Raw genomic sequence first — 14,688 nt, forward strand, 5'->3', positions numbered from 1 at the left:
TAATTCCATAAAACTTAGTAATCTGAACATAGCGTCGTATATCAATTGCTTTTTCTTTACATATTTTCTCTCTCGTTCCTTCCTTATCTCTTACCTTCGCTTCCCTTGTTTTGCCTTGTCTTTCCTGTCACCATGTTCTATTGTTTCCTCTTTCTTTTTCTTGCCTTTTTTTGCGATTCCCTTCCATTCCTGTCCTCTTCCAATCCCTTCCTTTGCCCTCTTCTTTCCTCCCTCTTTTTTCTTCTCTTTCTTTCCCTTACCTTTTTCGTCATTTCCTTCCAATCCGTTTCCTTCCTTGTCTTGTCATTCCCTTTCATTTTTTCTTCTTCCAATCTATTTATTTGCCTTTCTCGTCATTCTATTCCATTATTTTCCCATTCCACTCCTTTTTAAATACTATCTTAGCAGGACTGGGGTTAAAACTATCTTATTTTCATCTTTCCAGGGCCTCGTTGATGTGTTAGTGAAGAGGCAAGCATCGTTATTCGTAAGGTAATGTTTGGACTGTACCGAAACGCTTCACTCGCGACTCAGAAGCTTCGAAATCCAAACCCGAACCACTCTGTACCACCGTTGCCAGATTATCGTACTCAGAGCATCGTATTTATCTGTTTCTGACCCTCAACTACTGCCAAGAAACACCAATAATTAACCATTTTAACGACAACTATATACGAAGACAGTTATTGGGGTGGAGGAGACAGATTTTGGGTCGGAAATCGGAAAACATAAGAAACTGAGTACGACAATTTGGCAACGTTGCTTTGGACGTCGATCTCTCAGTCCACTCCACGACACCATCCGTTCCGGCACTTCCTCCTCCTGCTCCTCCTCCTCCTCCTGTATCGTCAGCAACTACTAGAGGAGACGTACGCCTTCCTAGCCCCCCCCCCCCTCCCATCCTCCTTCTCTCTCTCTCTCTCTCTCTCTCTCTCTCTCTCTCTCTCTCACGGTTACACAAGTGCCACACTGGGGGGCCACAGGGGACAAAGGGCTTCACCTCCTCCCTACACACTGTCGGGCTGGCTGACTGACTGACGCTAATCCTCTCTTCCCTTCCAATCCCCATCGTTGCATTCGAATCCCTTCATCTTCCCTTCCCTTTCCACTCCCTCTGTTCCCTCCCTATTCCTTCCCTTCCCTTGTCTTGTCAGTCTTCCTATTCCATTGTTTCCATTTTTTTTTTTTTTTGCCTTTTTTGTCATTCCCTCTATTCTATTGTTTCCTATTTCTTTTTCTTGCCTTTTTTGTGATTCCCTTCCATTCCTCTCCCCTTATAATCCCTTTCTTTGCCCTCCTCGCTCCTTCCTTTTATTTTTCCTTCTCTTTCTTTCTTCCTTGCCTTTCTCGTCATTATATTTCATTAGTTTCCCCCTCCAATCCCTTCCCTTGCCTTCCTCTCCCTTCCCTTCTCTTCCATTCCTTCCCCTTCTCTTCATTTCTCTTACCTTCCATTTCAGTCACGTCCATTCCTTCCCGTTCTCTTCCTGTTTCATGCCTGCCCTTCCTTGCCTTCCCCTTTCCTTTTATTTCCCTTACCCTCCTTTTCAATAACATCCCATCCTTTCCGTTCCGTTCCCTTCACATCCCTGCCCTTCCTTTCCTTTCCCTTCATTTCCCTTTCCTTCCATTTCAATAACGTCACTTCCTTCCCGTCTCATCCCTGCCCTTCCTGTCCCTACCATTCCTTTCGTTATAGGTTGAAGTCTACGAAGTCCTCCTCACGCACCCCATCCATCACGACACAGCACGTAAGCAAGCATTGTTACTATTAAAATAAGAGTAAAGTATATGTTTAGGTGAGTGAGTGAAGCGTTTGTGTGCATGCATTAGTAATTACCAAGTCGTGAAATATTGCCGCCCATTAGAGTGCCCATTCAAAAGAGTGTGTTAGTGTCTGCTTCAGTAGGTAGTATGTAATTACCTTCGCCTCCCATCAAAGTGGTCATTATTGAAGGTGAGTCAGCCAGCCCAGCCTTGGAGAGTCATTAATGGTCACGTTTTGTTTATGCATCATGGTTGTATTGCAGGCTTTTAATTATCGTGTGTATGGCCTCGCCGGGCTGACTGGTTGACTGGGTGGCTTACTGGCTGGCTGACTTATTGTGTAGTTGACTGGCTCGCTGGCTGGCTGAAAGGCTGCTAAACTGGCTGGGTGGTTGGTTGGGTGACTGGCTGGCTGGCTGACTGACAGGGTGGATGGATGGCTGACTGGCTGGTTGGCTGGCTGACTGGCTGGTTGGCTGGCTGACTGGCTGGTTGGCTGGCTGACTGGCTGGTTGGCTGGCTGACTGGCTGGTTGGCTGGCTGACTGGCTGGTTGGCTGGCTGACTGACAGGCTGGATGGATGGCTGACTGGCTGGTTGGCTGGCTGACTGACTGGTTGGCTGGCTGATTGGCTGGTTGGCTGGCTGACTGGCTGGTTGGCTGGCTGATTGGCTGGTTGGCTGGCTGATTGGCTGGTTGGCTGGCTGATTGGCTGGTTGGCTGGCTGATTGGCTGGTTGGCTGGCTGACTGACTGGTTGGCTGGCTGATTGGCTGGTTGGCTGGCTGATTGGCTGGATGGATGGCTGATTGGCTGGTTGGCTGGCTGATTGGCTGGTTGGCTGGCTGACTGACTGGTTGGCTGGCTGATTGGCTGGTTGGCTGGCTGACTGGCTGGTTGGCTGGCTGACTGACTGGTTGGCTGGCTGACTGACAGGCTGGATGGATGGCTGACTGGCTGGTTGGCTGGCTGACTGACAGGCTGGATGGATGGCTGACTGGCTGGTTGGCTGGCTGACTGACAGGCTGGATGGATGGCTGACTGGCTGGTTGGCTGGCTGACTGACAGGCTGGATGGATGGCTGACTGGCTGGTTGGCTGGCTGACTGACAGGCTGGATGGATGGCTGACTGGCTGGTTGGCTGGCTGACTGGCTGGTTGGCTGGCTGACTGACTGGTTGGCTGGCTGACTGACAGGCTGGATGGATGGCTGACTGGCTGGTTGGCTGGCTGACTGGCTGGTTGGCTGGCTGATTGGCTGGTTGGCTGGCTGACTGGCTGGTTGGCTGGCTGACTGGCTGGTTGGCTGGCTGACTGGCTGGTTGGATGGCTGACTGGCTGGTTGGCTGGCTGACTGGCTGGTTGGCTGGCTGACTGGCTGGTTGGATGGCTGACTGGCTGGTTGGCTGGCTGACTGGCTGGTTGGATGGCTGACTGGCTGGTTGGCTGGCTGACTGGCTGGTTGGCTGGCTGATTGGCTGGTTGGCTGGCTGACTGGCTGGTTGGCTGGCTGACTGGCTGGTTGGCTGGCTGACTGGCTGGTTGGCTGGCTGACTGGCTGGTTGGCTGGCTGACTGACAGGCTGGATGGATGGCTGACTGGCTGGTTGGCTGGCTGACTGGCTGGTTGGCTGGCTGACTGGCTGGATGGATGGCTGACTGGCTGGTTGGCTGGCTGACTGGCTGGTTGGCTGGCTGACTGACAGGCTGGATGGATGGCTGACTGGCTGGTTGGCTGGCTGACTGGCTGGTTGGCTGGCTGACTGGCTGGTTGGCTGGCTGACTGGCTGGTTGGCTGGCTGACTGACAGGCTGGATGGATGGCTGACTGGCTGGTTGGCTGGCTGACTGGCTGGTTGGCTGGCTGACTGGCTGGATGGATGGCTGACTGGCTGGTTGGCTGGCTGACTGGCTGGTTGGCTGGCTGACTGACAGGCTGGATGGATGGCTGACTGGCTGGTTGGCTGGCTGACTGGCTGGTTGGCTGGCTGACTGACAGGCTGGATGGATGGCTGACTGGCTGGTTGGCTGGCTGACTGGCTGGTTGGCTGGCTGACTGACAGGCTGGATGGATGGCTGACTGGCTGGTTGGCTGGCTGACTGACTGGTTGGCTGGCTGACTGACAGGCTGGATGGATGGCTGACTGGCTGGTTGGCTGGCTGACTGGCTGGTTGGCTGGCTGACTGACAGGCTGGATGGATGGCTGACTGGCTGGTTGGCTGGCTGACTGGCTGGTTGGCTGGCTGACTGGCTGGTTGGCTGGCTGACTGGCTGGTTGGCTGGCTGACTGGCTGGTTGGCTGGCTGACTGGCTGGTTGGCTGGCTGACTGACAGGCTGGATGGATGGCTGACTGGCTGGTTGGCTGGCTGACTGGCTGGTTGGCTGGCTGACTGGCTGGTTGGCTGGCTGACTGACAGGCTGGATGGATGGCTGACTGGCTGGTTGGCTGGCTGACTGGCTGGTTGGCTGGCTGATTGGCTGGTTGGCTGGCTGACTGGCTGGTTGGCTGGCTGACTGGCTGGTTGGCTGGCTGACTGGCTGGTTGGCTGGCTGACTGACAGGCTGGATGGATGGCTGACTGGCTGGTTGGCTGGCTGACTGGCTGGTTGGCTGGCTGACTGGCTGGTTGGCTGGCTGACTGACAGGCTGGATGGATGGCTGACTGGCTGGTTGGATGGCTGACTGGCTGGTTGGATGGCTGACTGGCTGGTTGGCTGGCTGACTGGCTGGTTGGCTGGCTGACTGACTGGTTGGCTGGCTGACTGACTGACTGGTTGGTTGGCTGACTGACAGGCTGGATGGATGGCTGACTGGCTGGTTGGCTGGCTGACTGGCTGGTTGGCTGGCTGACTGGCTGGTTGGCTGGCTGACTGGCTGGTTGGCTGGCTGACTGGCTGGTTGGCTGGCTGACTGACAGGCTGGATGGATGGCTGACTGGCTGGTTGGCTGGCTGACTGGCTGGTTGGCTGGCTGACTGACAGGCTGGATGGATGGCTGACTGGCTGGTTGGCTGGCTGACTGGCTGGTTGGCTGGCTGACTGACAGGCTGGATGGATGGCTGACTGGCTGGTTGGCTGGCTGACTGGCTGGTTGGCTGGCTGACTGACAGGCTGGATGGATGGCTGACTGGCTGGTTGGCTGGCTGACTGGCTGGTTGGCTGGCTGACTGACAGGCTGGATGGATGGCTGACTGGCTGGTTGGCTGGCTGACTGACAGGCTGGATGGATGGCTGACTGGCTGGTTGGCTGATTGGTTGGCTGGCTGGATGGATGGATGGCTTACTGGCTGGCTGGCTGGCTGGCTAGTTAGCTGGCTGGCTGGCTGGTTGGCTGACTGGCTGGCTGACTGGTTGGCTGACAGGCTGGCTGGTTGGCTGACAGGCTGGATGGATGGCTGACTTGACTGTTTGACGTTTTGGGTGCCTGGTTGACTGACTGCCTGGTTGACTGACTGCCTGGTTGACTGACTGCCTGGTTGACTGACTGCCTGGTTGACTGACTGACTGCCTGGTTGACTGACTGCCTGGTTGACTGACTGCCTGGTTGACTGACTGACTGCCTGGTTGACTGACTGCCTGCCTGGTTGACTGACTGACTGCCTGGTTGACTGACTGCCTGCCTGGTTGACTGACTGACTGCCTGGTTGACTGACTGACTGCCTGGTTGACTGACTGCCTGGTTGACTGACTGACTGCCTGGTTGACTGACTGACTGGTTGACTGACTGCCTGCCTGGTTGACTGACTGACTGCCTGGTTGACTGACTGCCTGGTTGACTGACTGCCTGGTTGACTGACTGACTGCCTGGTTGACTGACTGCCTGGTTGACTGACTAACTGCCTGGTTGACTGACTGACTGGTTGACTGACTGCCTGGTTGACTGACTGACTGCCTGGTTGACTGACTGACTGCCTGGTTGACTGACTGACTGCCTGGTTGACTGACTGCCTGGTTGACTGACTGACTGCCTGGTTGACTGACTGCCTGGTTGACTGACTGCCTGGTTGACTGACTGACTGCCTGGTTGACTGACTGACTGCCTGGTTGACTGACTGACTGCCTGGTTGACTGACTGCCTGGTTGACTGACTGACTGCCTGGTTGACTGACTGCCTGGTTGACTGACTGCCTGGTTGACTGACTGACTGCCTGGTTGACTGACTGCCTGGTTGACTGACTGACTGCCTGGTTGACTGACTGCCTGGTTGACTGACTGCCTGCCTGGTTGACTGACTGCCTGCCTGGTTGACTGACTTGACTGCCTGGTTGACTGACTTGACTGCCTGGTTGACTGACTGCCTGGTTGACTGACTGCCTGCCTGGTTGACTGACTTGACTGCCTGGTTGACTGACTTGACTGCCTGGTTGACTGACTGCCTGGTTGACTGACTGACTGCCTGGTTGACTGACTGCCTGCCTGGTTGACTGACTGCCTGCCTGGTTGACTGACTTGACTGCCTGGTTGACTGACTGCCTGGTTGACTGACTGCCTGGTTGACTGACTGCCTGGTTGACTGACTGACTGCCTGGTTGACTGACTGACTGCCTGGTTGACTGACTGACTGCCTGGTTGACTGACTTGACTGCCTGGTTGACTGACTTGACTGCCTGGTTGACTGACTGACTGCCTGGTTAACTGACTGACTGGTTGACCCTTTGGTTGGCTGTTTGGGTAATTAGTTGGTTGGCTGGTTAACTGGCTGAAAACTTATTAGATGGGTGGCTGGTGGCTGGCTTGTTGACTCATTCCCTAATTGGATGACGAATAATTGACAGGGCTGCTAATTGCCTGGCCGGATGATTACTTACACTGTCTTCGGAATCTTTGACACAAACACTTTAGCAATACACTAAAACAATTCAACCAGAAATAGCACAGCATTGAGGGTCGAAGGGGTGAAGCTCCACTTTCGTAATGTCACAAATATGTATTCACCTGTCAGGCAAAATTACGTTTCAGGCTCAATGTAAATTATCCATGAGACTATGAGCCGTATTATACTAAACATTTCGTCGCCCAAGAACACATATTTGACAAGGCTTTCGTAGGAGTTTTAGTCATTTCCGGGAGTAGTTTTATGACCCCCCTCTCGGCCACCTCTTCGGATTCTTTACAGGAGCAGCGAGTAGCGGGCTTTTTTTGGTTAAGATTCGTTTTAGGACCGTGCCAGTATCTCATTACCTACCTTATGAAACATCACTATCTCTTCATATATCTTTTCTACAAACCTTCAACAGTCATGGAAACGCTTTGAAAATCCAATGCAAGGACTTTTTTTTTACTCTTGAAAGGCGACGCGCTTTCGTAAACATTATTCCCCATTTTCAAGAGTAAAAAAAGTCATTGAATTGGATTTTCAAAGCGTTTCCATGACTTGAAGGTTTGTAGAAAAGATATATGAAGAGATAGAGATGTTTCATAAGGTAGACAATGAGATACTGACACGGTCCTAAAACGAATCTTTACCCTTTTTTTATTATTGTTTCCTTTTTTCGTGTGCCCTTGTGCTGTCTCCTTTGCTGTAAAGAAGAAAAAAGTTTGACCCTTCCTCAGTAGCATGAACCTAAAAAACACTCATTAGAACCCGTCTGACCCCCTGTTTGACCCTTCCTCAGTAGCATGAACCTAAAAAAACACTCATTAGAACCCGTCTGACCCCCTTTTTGACCCTTAGAAATAGTTGACGTGAGAAGCCAAGGTGTCTTATCATACCGGCCTATATATTTGTAGCCTCCCTGCTCAGTGGTTCCCCCTCCTATTGTTTATGTGAAGTGAGTGTGAGATTTCTTATTAAAAGCAGTGACGCGTCCTTGGCCTTAATATTCAGGGGGTGTTTTCTGAATAAATACGTAATACTGAGGTGTGAAGGAGAGAACAGTCAAGCAGTAGATCCCCTAACTAGCATTGTTGTAATTGCTGTTTTGGGGTACGGTTTTGCATGATTAATTATTTTCTTATGCTTCTTGATAACTTGCACACTTGTTACCCAGAGAAAAGGAGTGACAGGTTAGTTAAATGATTGGTCAAGTGATGTTTTAAAAGGCGTGCAGTAAATAGTTTACGATGGAACCAGTCTTTTTGTGTGAGAACCAATTACTTAGAGAGAGAGAGAGAGAGAGAGAGAGAGAGAGAGAGAGAGAGAGAGAGAGAGAGAGAGAGAGAGAGAGAGAGAGAGAGAATTTACATAGATTTACATAGAAAATCAGACCACACAGACCCCATGGTCCAGACTTGGTGGTCTGTCCTTAAACCTAAGTGATTTTACATTAATCAGAAGACTCCAAAACGTTGCATTTCTATTCTAGTTGATATTAAGTTGAAGGAAGTGACGGTCGAGCTTATTTTTGAAGGAGTCAATCGTGTTACACTGGACCACTGATGATGGGAGCTTATTCCATTCTCGCACTACAACGTTGGTGAAGAAAAATTTGGTGCAGTCTGAATTTACTTGTCTACATCTGAGTTTTACGCCATTGTTCCTCGTGCGCAAAGTGTCATCGATCATAAACAATGTTGATCTGTCTACATTCGTGAAACCATTAAGTATTTTAAAACATTCGATCAGTTTTCCTCGAAGGCGACGTTTCTCAAGAGAGAACATGTTAAGGGTAGAAAGCCTTTCTTCGTAGGATTTGTTGCGCAAGGAAGGGATAATTTTCGTTGCCCGACGCTGAACACCTTCTAATTTAGCAATATCCTTTGCATGGTGGGGAGACCAAAACTGTACCGCATATTCCAAGTGGTGTCTGACTAAACTGTTGTAGAGCGGGAGTATTACATCTTTATTCTTAAATAAAAAGTTTCTTTTAATGAAGCCCAACATTCTGTTCGCTTTATTTGCTGCATCGATGCATTGCTGTGAGAATTTGAGGTTTGACGCGATTTTGACCCCCAAGTCCTTGACGCATTGAACGCTTTTGAGTTTAACGCCGCGCATTTCGTAATCAAACTTCTTATTCCTCGTTCCAACTTGAAGGACCTGGCACTTGTCTACGTTAAAGGGCATCTCCCATCTATCCGACCAAGCTGAAATTTTGTGCAAATCCTCTTGGAGGCTTTGCCTGTCTTCGTCAGTGAGAACCGAGTTACCAATCTTTGTGTCGTCTGCAAATTTACTAATGCGGTTATTGAGAGAGAGAGAGAGAGAGAGAGAGAGAGAGAGAGAGAGAGAGAGAGAGAGAGAGAGAGAGAGAGAGAGAGAGAGAGATGAAAGAAAGGAGAGAATGAAAGAAAAGAAAGACTAAAAGAAAGAAAAATAGAAAGAAAGAAAAAGAAAAAGAAAGAAAGAAGGAAAGAAAGAAAAATGAGAGAGAGAGAGAGAGAGAGAGAGAGAGAGAGAGAAACCGTGTAACCTTTGAACTTTTGCGACGTTAGGTCAGGCGAGGTTCTGAATGCCAGGGACACGCCTCCATGATTTCGAGTCTATGACCTTCGCTAACTTTCTCCTCTCTCTCTCTCTCTCATATTTAATTAACTCACTAACCGATGACAATAACTTATGATCTTAAACTTAAAAATCGTCAAAATCTTTAAGAAATCCAACTTTAAGCTTCCTCGCATTCTTATCAGTGCATTAAAACCATAAGCGAGAGAAAACTCATAACAGCAACCAAGAAAATCCCAGATAAAGAGTCAAATCCCTTAAATCACACGACTGGAACCGATAAAAGAGGATTGAGTCGTATTAGTTACACTCAAGCCGGATTCAAGTCCATTCTTAGGTGTTTCCCGCCACTGCTGCCACGTGACTGAGCTCTGCGTCGCCTCTTTTACCTGTCAGAGTCAAGGTGTTAAGAGGAACGTGATAGCGGCTTGATTTAGAGGTTTATGAAGGAATTTACATCGGCCACCACAGACCTCCTCGCTGCCACTTTCCCCTTCCCTCACCACCATAACCGCTGCTGTTACGATCATTACCTTCCCGACAAACAAGACTTCTACAATTACCATCACTACCACAATTACAATCACTACCACAACCAGTCACTTTCATTTACCACCATCACCACTAATATTACTGCTTCCCCCTTCATCACCATCACCACCGCTGCTGTTACGATCATTGCCTTCCCTACTAGTAAGACTTCTACAATTACCGTCACTACCACAACCACAATTACCATCACTACCACAACCAGTCACTTCCATTTACCACCATCACCACTAATATTTCTGCTTCCCCCTTCACCATCACCGCTGCTGTTACGATCCTTTCCTTCCCTCCTAACAAGACTTCTACAATTACCATCACTACCACAACCACGCACTACCATTTACCACCACCATCACCACCACTAATATTACTGCTACCCTCTTCATCACCACCACCGCTACCATCACCACCACTACGACTACTACTACCATAAGCTTTCTATCATCACCACTACCAAACCACCACAACCACTACTACTATTACGTTTTTTTTCCGTACGCTGTTACCATCATTACTACTACACGCATTTACTATTACTACTACTACTATTAGCCCACTACTACTACTATTAGCCCACTACTATTACTATTAGCCTACTATTACTAGCCTGTTATTACTACTAGCCTATTATTACTACTAACCTACTATTACTATTAGCCTACTACTACTACTACTACTGACACCGCCCATTATCCACCATCATTGTAACATTCATCACCTCCGCCACCACCATTACTTCGACGTACAAAACAACTATTACCAACTCCACCACTAACCTTCACCACCGCCACCACCACCACTATCATCGGGTCGTTCGATATCACTCCTCCCATCACCTCTACTGCCACGGTTTCTTTTAGTTTTGGCATCGCTGTGACCTCGTTTTCTTTGATAGTATTCTTATTTTTGCTCATTCGCCGGAAATCATGTCCATCGCAATTTTCTTTTTCTGAGTGGGACGCGTTAGGTCAAAGCCATTACGCTATTCATTTTTTTGGTTGGTTTAATCTTCCGGGCATTAATTGGTGTATTCGTGGTTGGATTTCTCACTCTCCTCTCCTCTTCTTCTCTCTCTCTCTCTCTCACACACACACACACACACTCACACACTCCATCAGAACAGAGGAGCCCTAAGTAAGAGGTCACCAAAACTCAACACACGGTCGCCACGTACTAGTAAAAAATAAATAATAATAAAAAAGCCAAGCCAGGTGAAAGTCGCAGGTATGGTAGAGAGCTGCACCTCGCCAAGTGATCATTTTAGGGGCGGATCAAGGGACGTCAGCGCTGCCAGGTGAAGAAAGGAAAGGCCGCGTCCATAGACAGGCGAGAGAGAGATGAAGGGGAGAGGGAGGAGCAGGGGAGTGTGTCAGTGCGCGTGGGTGAAGGTTATAATGAGATGATGGCTTATGGGGAGAGAGATTTACATAGATTTACATAGTGTTCAAGCTGCAGACCCAGTGAACCAGACTAAGTGGTCTATCCTTGAACATCGGTGAAACTACGTCAAATGGTCAACAAGACATTGCATTTCTGCCCTAGCGAGTATTTAGGTGAAGTAGCGGTCGAGTTTGTTTTTAATAGATCAATCGTGTTGCACTTGAATACTGAACGTGGGAGCTTATTCCGTTCTCGTACAAACAACGTAAGTGAAAAAGAAGAGGCAGTCTGAATTTAATTGCTGACCATCTTATACTCGAAATATTACATCTATATTCTTGAATGAGAAGCTTATTTTAATGAAGAACAGCATTCTGTATTTGATAATTTTTTTGCGTTAATGCATTGCGCGGAGAATTTGACGTAACGTCGCGATCTTGTCATCTAGGTCCGTGACACACTGAACGCTTCAAGTCTTACGCGGCAGTCACGCCACACACTTCATAATCAAACCTCCAACTTTTTGTTCCAGCTTGAAGAATCGTTGGGGAATATTCACGAAAGTGTAGTCTACTAATTTCGAGATCCTGACTGCTTATTTCTGGACAAAACATGATGCTGTTCATTACGGAGATAGTATTTTCTCCGGAAATCACTAAATGATTGACTTTTCATGCCTTTTGTGTACCCGCCGCCGCAGCCGCAAAATAGCTCGCAGAGAGGTTCAACTTGGGGGACCCGTGGGAAATGGGGGGTTTTGGGTGGGGGAGCGTATTAAAACTACTCCAACCGAACTTTATATACCTTAACCTCTTCGAACCCCTCGACCCCCCCACATGTATGATGCGCCGATAAAACTAGAGAAGTACAACAGTATGTGAGACCTTGGAAGGTTATTATTTTCGTGGGGGCAATATTGGAGGCGCGTAGTGAATATGCGACGTATTTCTGCAAGGAGGTATTTCTCGCAGCACCGGCCGGACCGTCGCCGCGGCCGCCACAGCATATGGGTGTGCTACGTCGTGCTTTAGTGCCATTAACATTTTTACACATCATCAGTTTTCTTTCTTTTTCCGGAAGTCACTTGTTACTGCACTGCATCCAGGAACCAAAAAGAAATCCATGTAGATAGTAAGTATTAACTTTGCCAGAGGCGGCTACGCTCTCGTGAATATTATCCGAATCATTACAGCAAGTGTATCAAACCGCACCTCCCAATGTCAGACCAAGCTAAGATTATACACAAATCTCGAGGGGTTTCCCTGTCTTGGACACAGCTATTAATTTCTCTGCAGGTTTTGTAATGAAATTGAGTTCGTGAGACACAGACAGACACAGACAGACAGGCAGGCAAACAGACAGACAGACAGACAGACACGGACAAAGGGTTTTGTTACTTGATAAGCAGCGGGTTAGATAAAGTTCAAGATTAGTCTCAGGAGACGGAATTTCTGAGGCAGAGAATAATGAACGACTATGAACGACTCTTACAAAACGCATTGCACTGATTGTAATGAAGAAACGAAACGCTGAAAATTACGAAACATTTGAACGTCTAACCATTCAATCAAAAAATCAACGAAAGCTTAATTAAACCTCCAAGCGAACAACACATTCAAAATAAACGCAAATAAAAAAGAATAAATGAAAAAAGTTTCATACATATAAGAAAATGCTTTTTTTCATTGTTTTTCTTTTTTATGCCCTTGAACTGTCTCCTATGCTGTAAAAAAAAAAAAGTAATTATTCGGTCAGATATAAATGATAAACGAAGGCTTGATAATATAATACGCTTGCGTGTGAGAAAAAAGAAGCAGATGAGCCCAAACAAACAAACAAAAAAGATTATATGGAATTTGAGCCCAGAACAACGGGAAATGAAGGGTGTCGGCGTGTGAAAGTGGAGGAGGTGAAAGTGAGTGAATAAGGAGTAGTAGTTTGAAGGGAAGAAGAGAAGAAACTGAAAGGAAGGGAAGGGAAGGGAAGGAGAGGAAAGTGAATGAAAGTGAATAAAAGGAAAAGAAAGGGGAGGAAAGGGAAGGAAAGTGAATGAAAGGGAAGGAAAGTGATGGAAAGGGAAGGAAAGTGAATGAAAGGGATGGAAAGGGAAGGAAAGGGAAGGAAAGTGAAGGAAAGTGAAGGAAAGGGAAGGAAAGGGAATGAAAGGGAATGAAAGGGAAGGAAAGGGAATGAAAGTGAATGAAAGTGAATGAAAGGGAAGGAACGTGAATGAAAGGGAAGGAACGTGAATGAAAGTGAATGAAAGTGAATGAAAGGGAAGGAAAGGGAAGGAAAGGGAAGGAAAGGGAATGAAAGGGAATGAAAGTGAATGAAAGTGAATGAAAGGGAATGAAAGGGAAGGAAAGGGAATGAAAGGGAAGGAAAGTGAATGAAAGGGAAGGAAAGTGAATGAAAGGGAAGGAAAGTGATGGAAAGGGAAGGAAAGTGAATGAAAGGGATGGAAAGGGAAGGAAAGTGAATGAAAGTGAATGAAAGTGAAGGGAAGGAAAGTGAATGAAAGGGAAGGAAAGGGAAGGAACGTGAATGAAAGGGAAGAAAAGTGAATGAAAGTGAATGAAAGTGAATGAAAGGGAAGGAAAGTGAAGGAAAGTGAATGAAAGGGAAGGAAAGTGAATGAAAGGGAAGGAAAGGGAATGAAAGGGAAGGAAAGGGAATGAAAGGGAATGAAAGTGAATGAAAGGGAATGAAAGGGAATGAAAGTGAATGAAAGTGAATGAAAGGGAAGGAAAGTGAATGAAAGGGAAGGAAAGGGAATGAAAGTGAATGAAAGTGAATGAAAGGGAAGGAAAGTGAATGAAAGGGATGAAAGTGAATGAAAGTGAAGGAAAGGGAAGGAAAGGGAAGGAAAGGGAAGGAAAGTGAATGAAAGGGAATGAAAGTGAATGAAAGGGAAGGAAAGTGAATGAAAGGGATGAAAGTGAATGAAAGGGATGAAAGTGAATGAAAGGGATGAAAGTGAATGAAAGGGATGAAAGTGAATGAAAGGGATGAAAGTGAATGAAAGGGAAGGAAAGGGAAGGAAAGGGAAGGAAAGTGAATGAAAGGAAAGGAAAGGGAAGGAAAGTGAATGAAAGTGAATGAAAGGGAAGGAAAGTGAATGAAAGGGAAGGAAAGTGAATGAAAGGGAAGGAAAGTGAATGAAAGGGAAGGAAAGTGAATGAAAGGGAAGGAAAGTGAATGAAAGTGAATGAAAGGGAAGGAAAGGGAAGGAAAGGGAAGGAAAGGGAATGAAAGTGAATGAAAGGGAAGGAAAGTGAATGAAAGGGATGGAAAGGGAAGGAAAGGGAAGGAAAGGGAAGGAAAGTGAAGGAAAGTGAATGAAAGGGAAGGAAAGTGAATGGAAGGGAAGGAAAGTGAATGGAAGGGAAGGAAAGTGAATGAAAGGGAATGAAGGTGAATGAAAGGGAATGAAAGTGAATGAAAGGGAAGGAAAGTGAATGAAAGGGAAGGAAAGGGAAGGAAAGGGAATGAAAGGGAAGGAAAGGGAAGGAAAGTGAATGAAAGGGAAGGAAAGTGAATGAAAGGGAAGGAAAGGGAAGGAAAGGGAAGGAAAGTGAATGAAAGTGAAGGAAAGTGAATGAAAGTGAAGG

At 47.5% G+C, this 14,688-nt stretch overlaps 1 long non-coding RNA gene across 2 annotated transcripts in view; it reads left to right on the forward strand.

Annotated features, from left to right (window-relative positions):
* The window catches only part of LOC127005591 (uncharacterized), a 23,668-nt gene continuing 8,980 nt past the window's right edge, over positions 1–14,688 (forward strand). The window contains exons 1-2 of one of the 2 annotated variants that reach the window (XR_007758743.1): positions 1–869; positions 1,700–1,751. This is a non-coding gene — a long non-coding RNA (uncharacterized LOC127005591). Of the gene's footprint in view, positions 870–902; positions 1,752–14,688 lie in introns of those variants that run through there. The other variant, XR_007758742.1, reaches the window with a different exon arrangement.

This window comes from Eriocheir sinensis, chromosome 30 (assembly GCF_024679095.1).
Source record: "Eriocheir sinensis breed Jianghai 21 chromosome 30, ASM2467909v1, whole genome shotgun sequence".
Classification (NCBI taxonomy): domain Eukaryota; kingdom Metazoa; phylum Arthropoda; class Malacostraca; order Decapoda; family Varunidae; genus Eriocheir; species Eriocheir sinensis.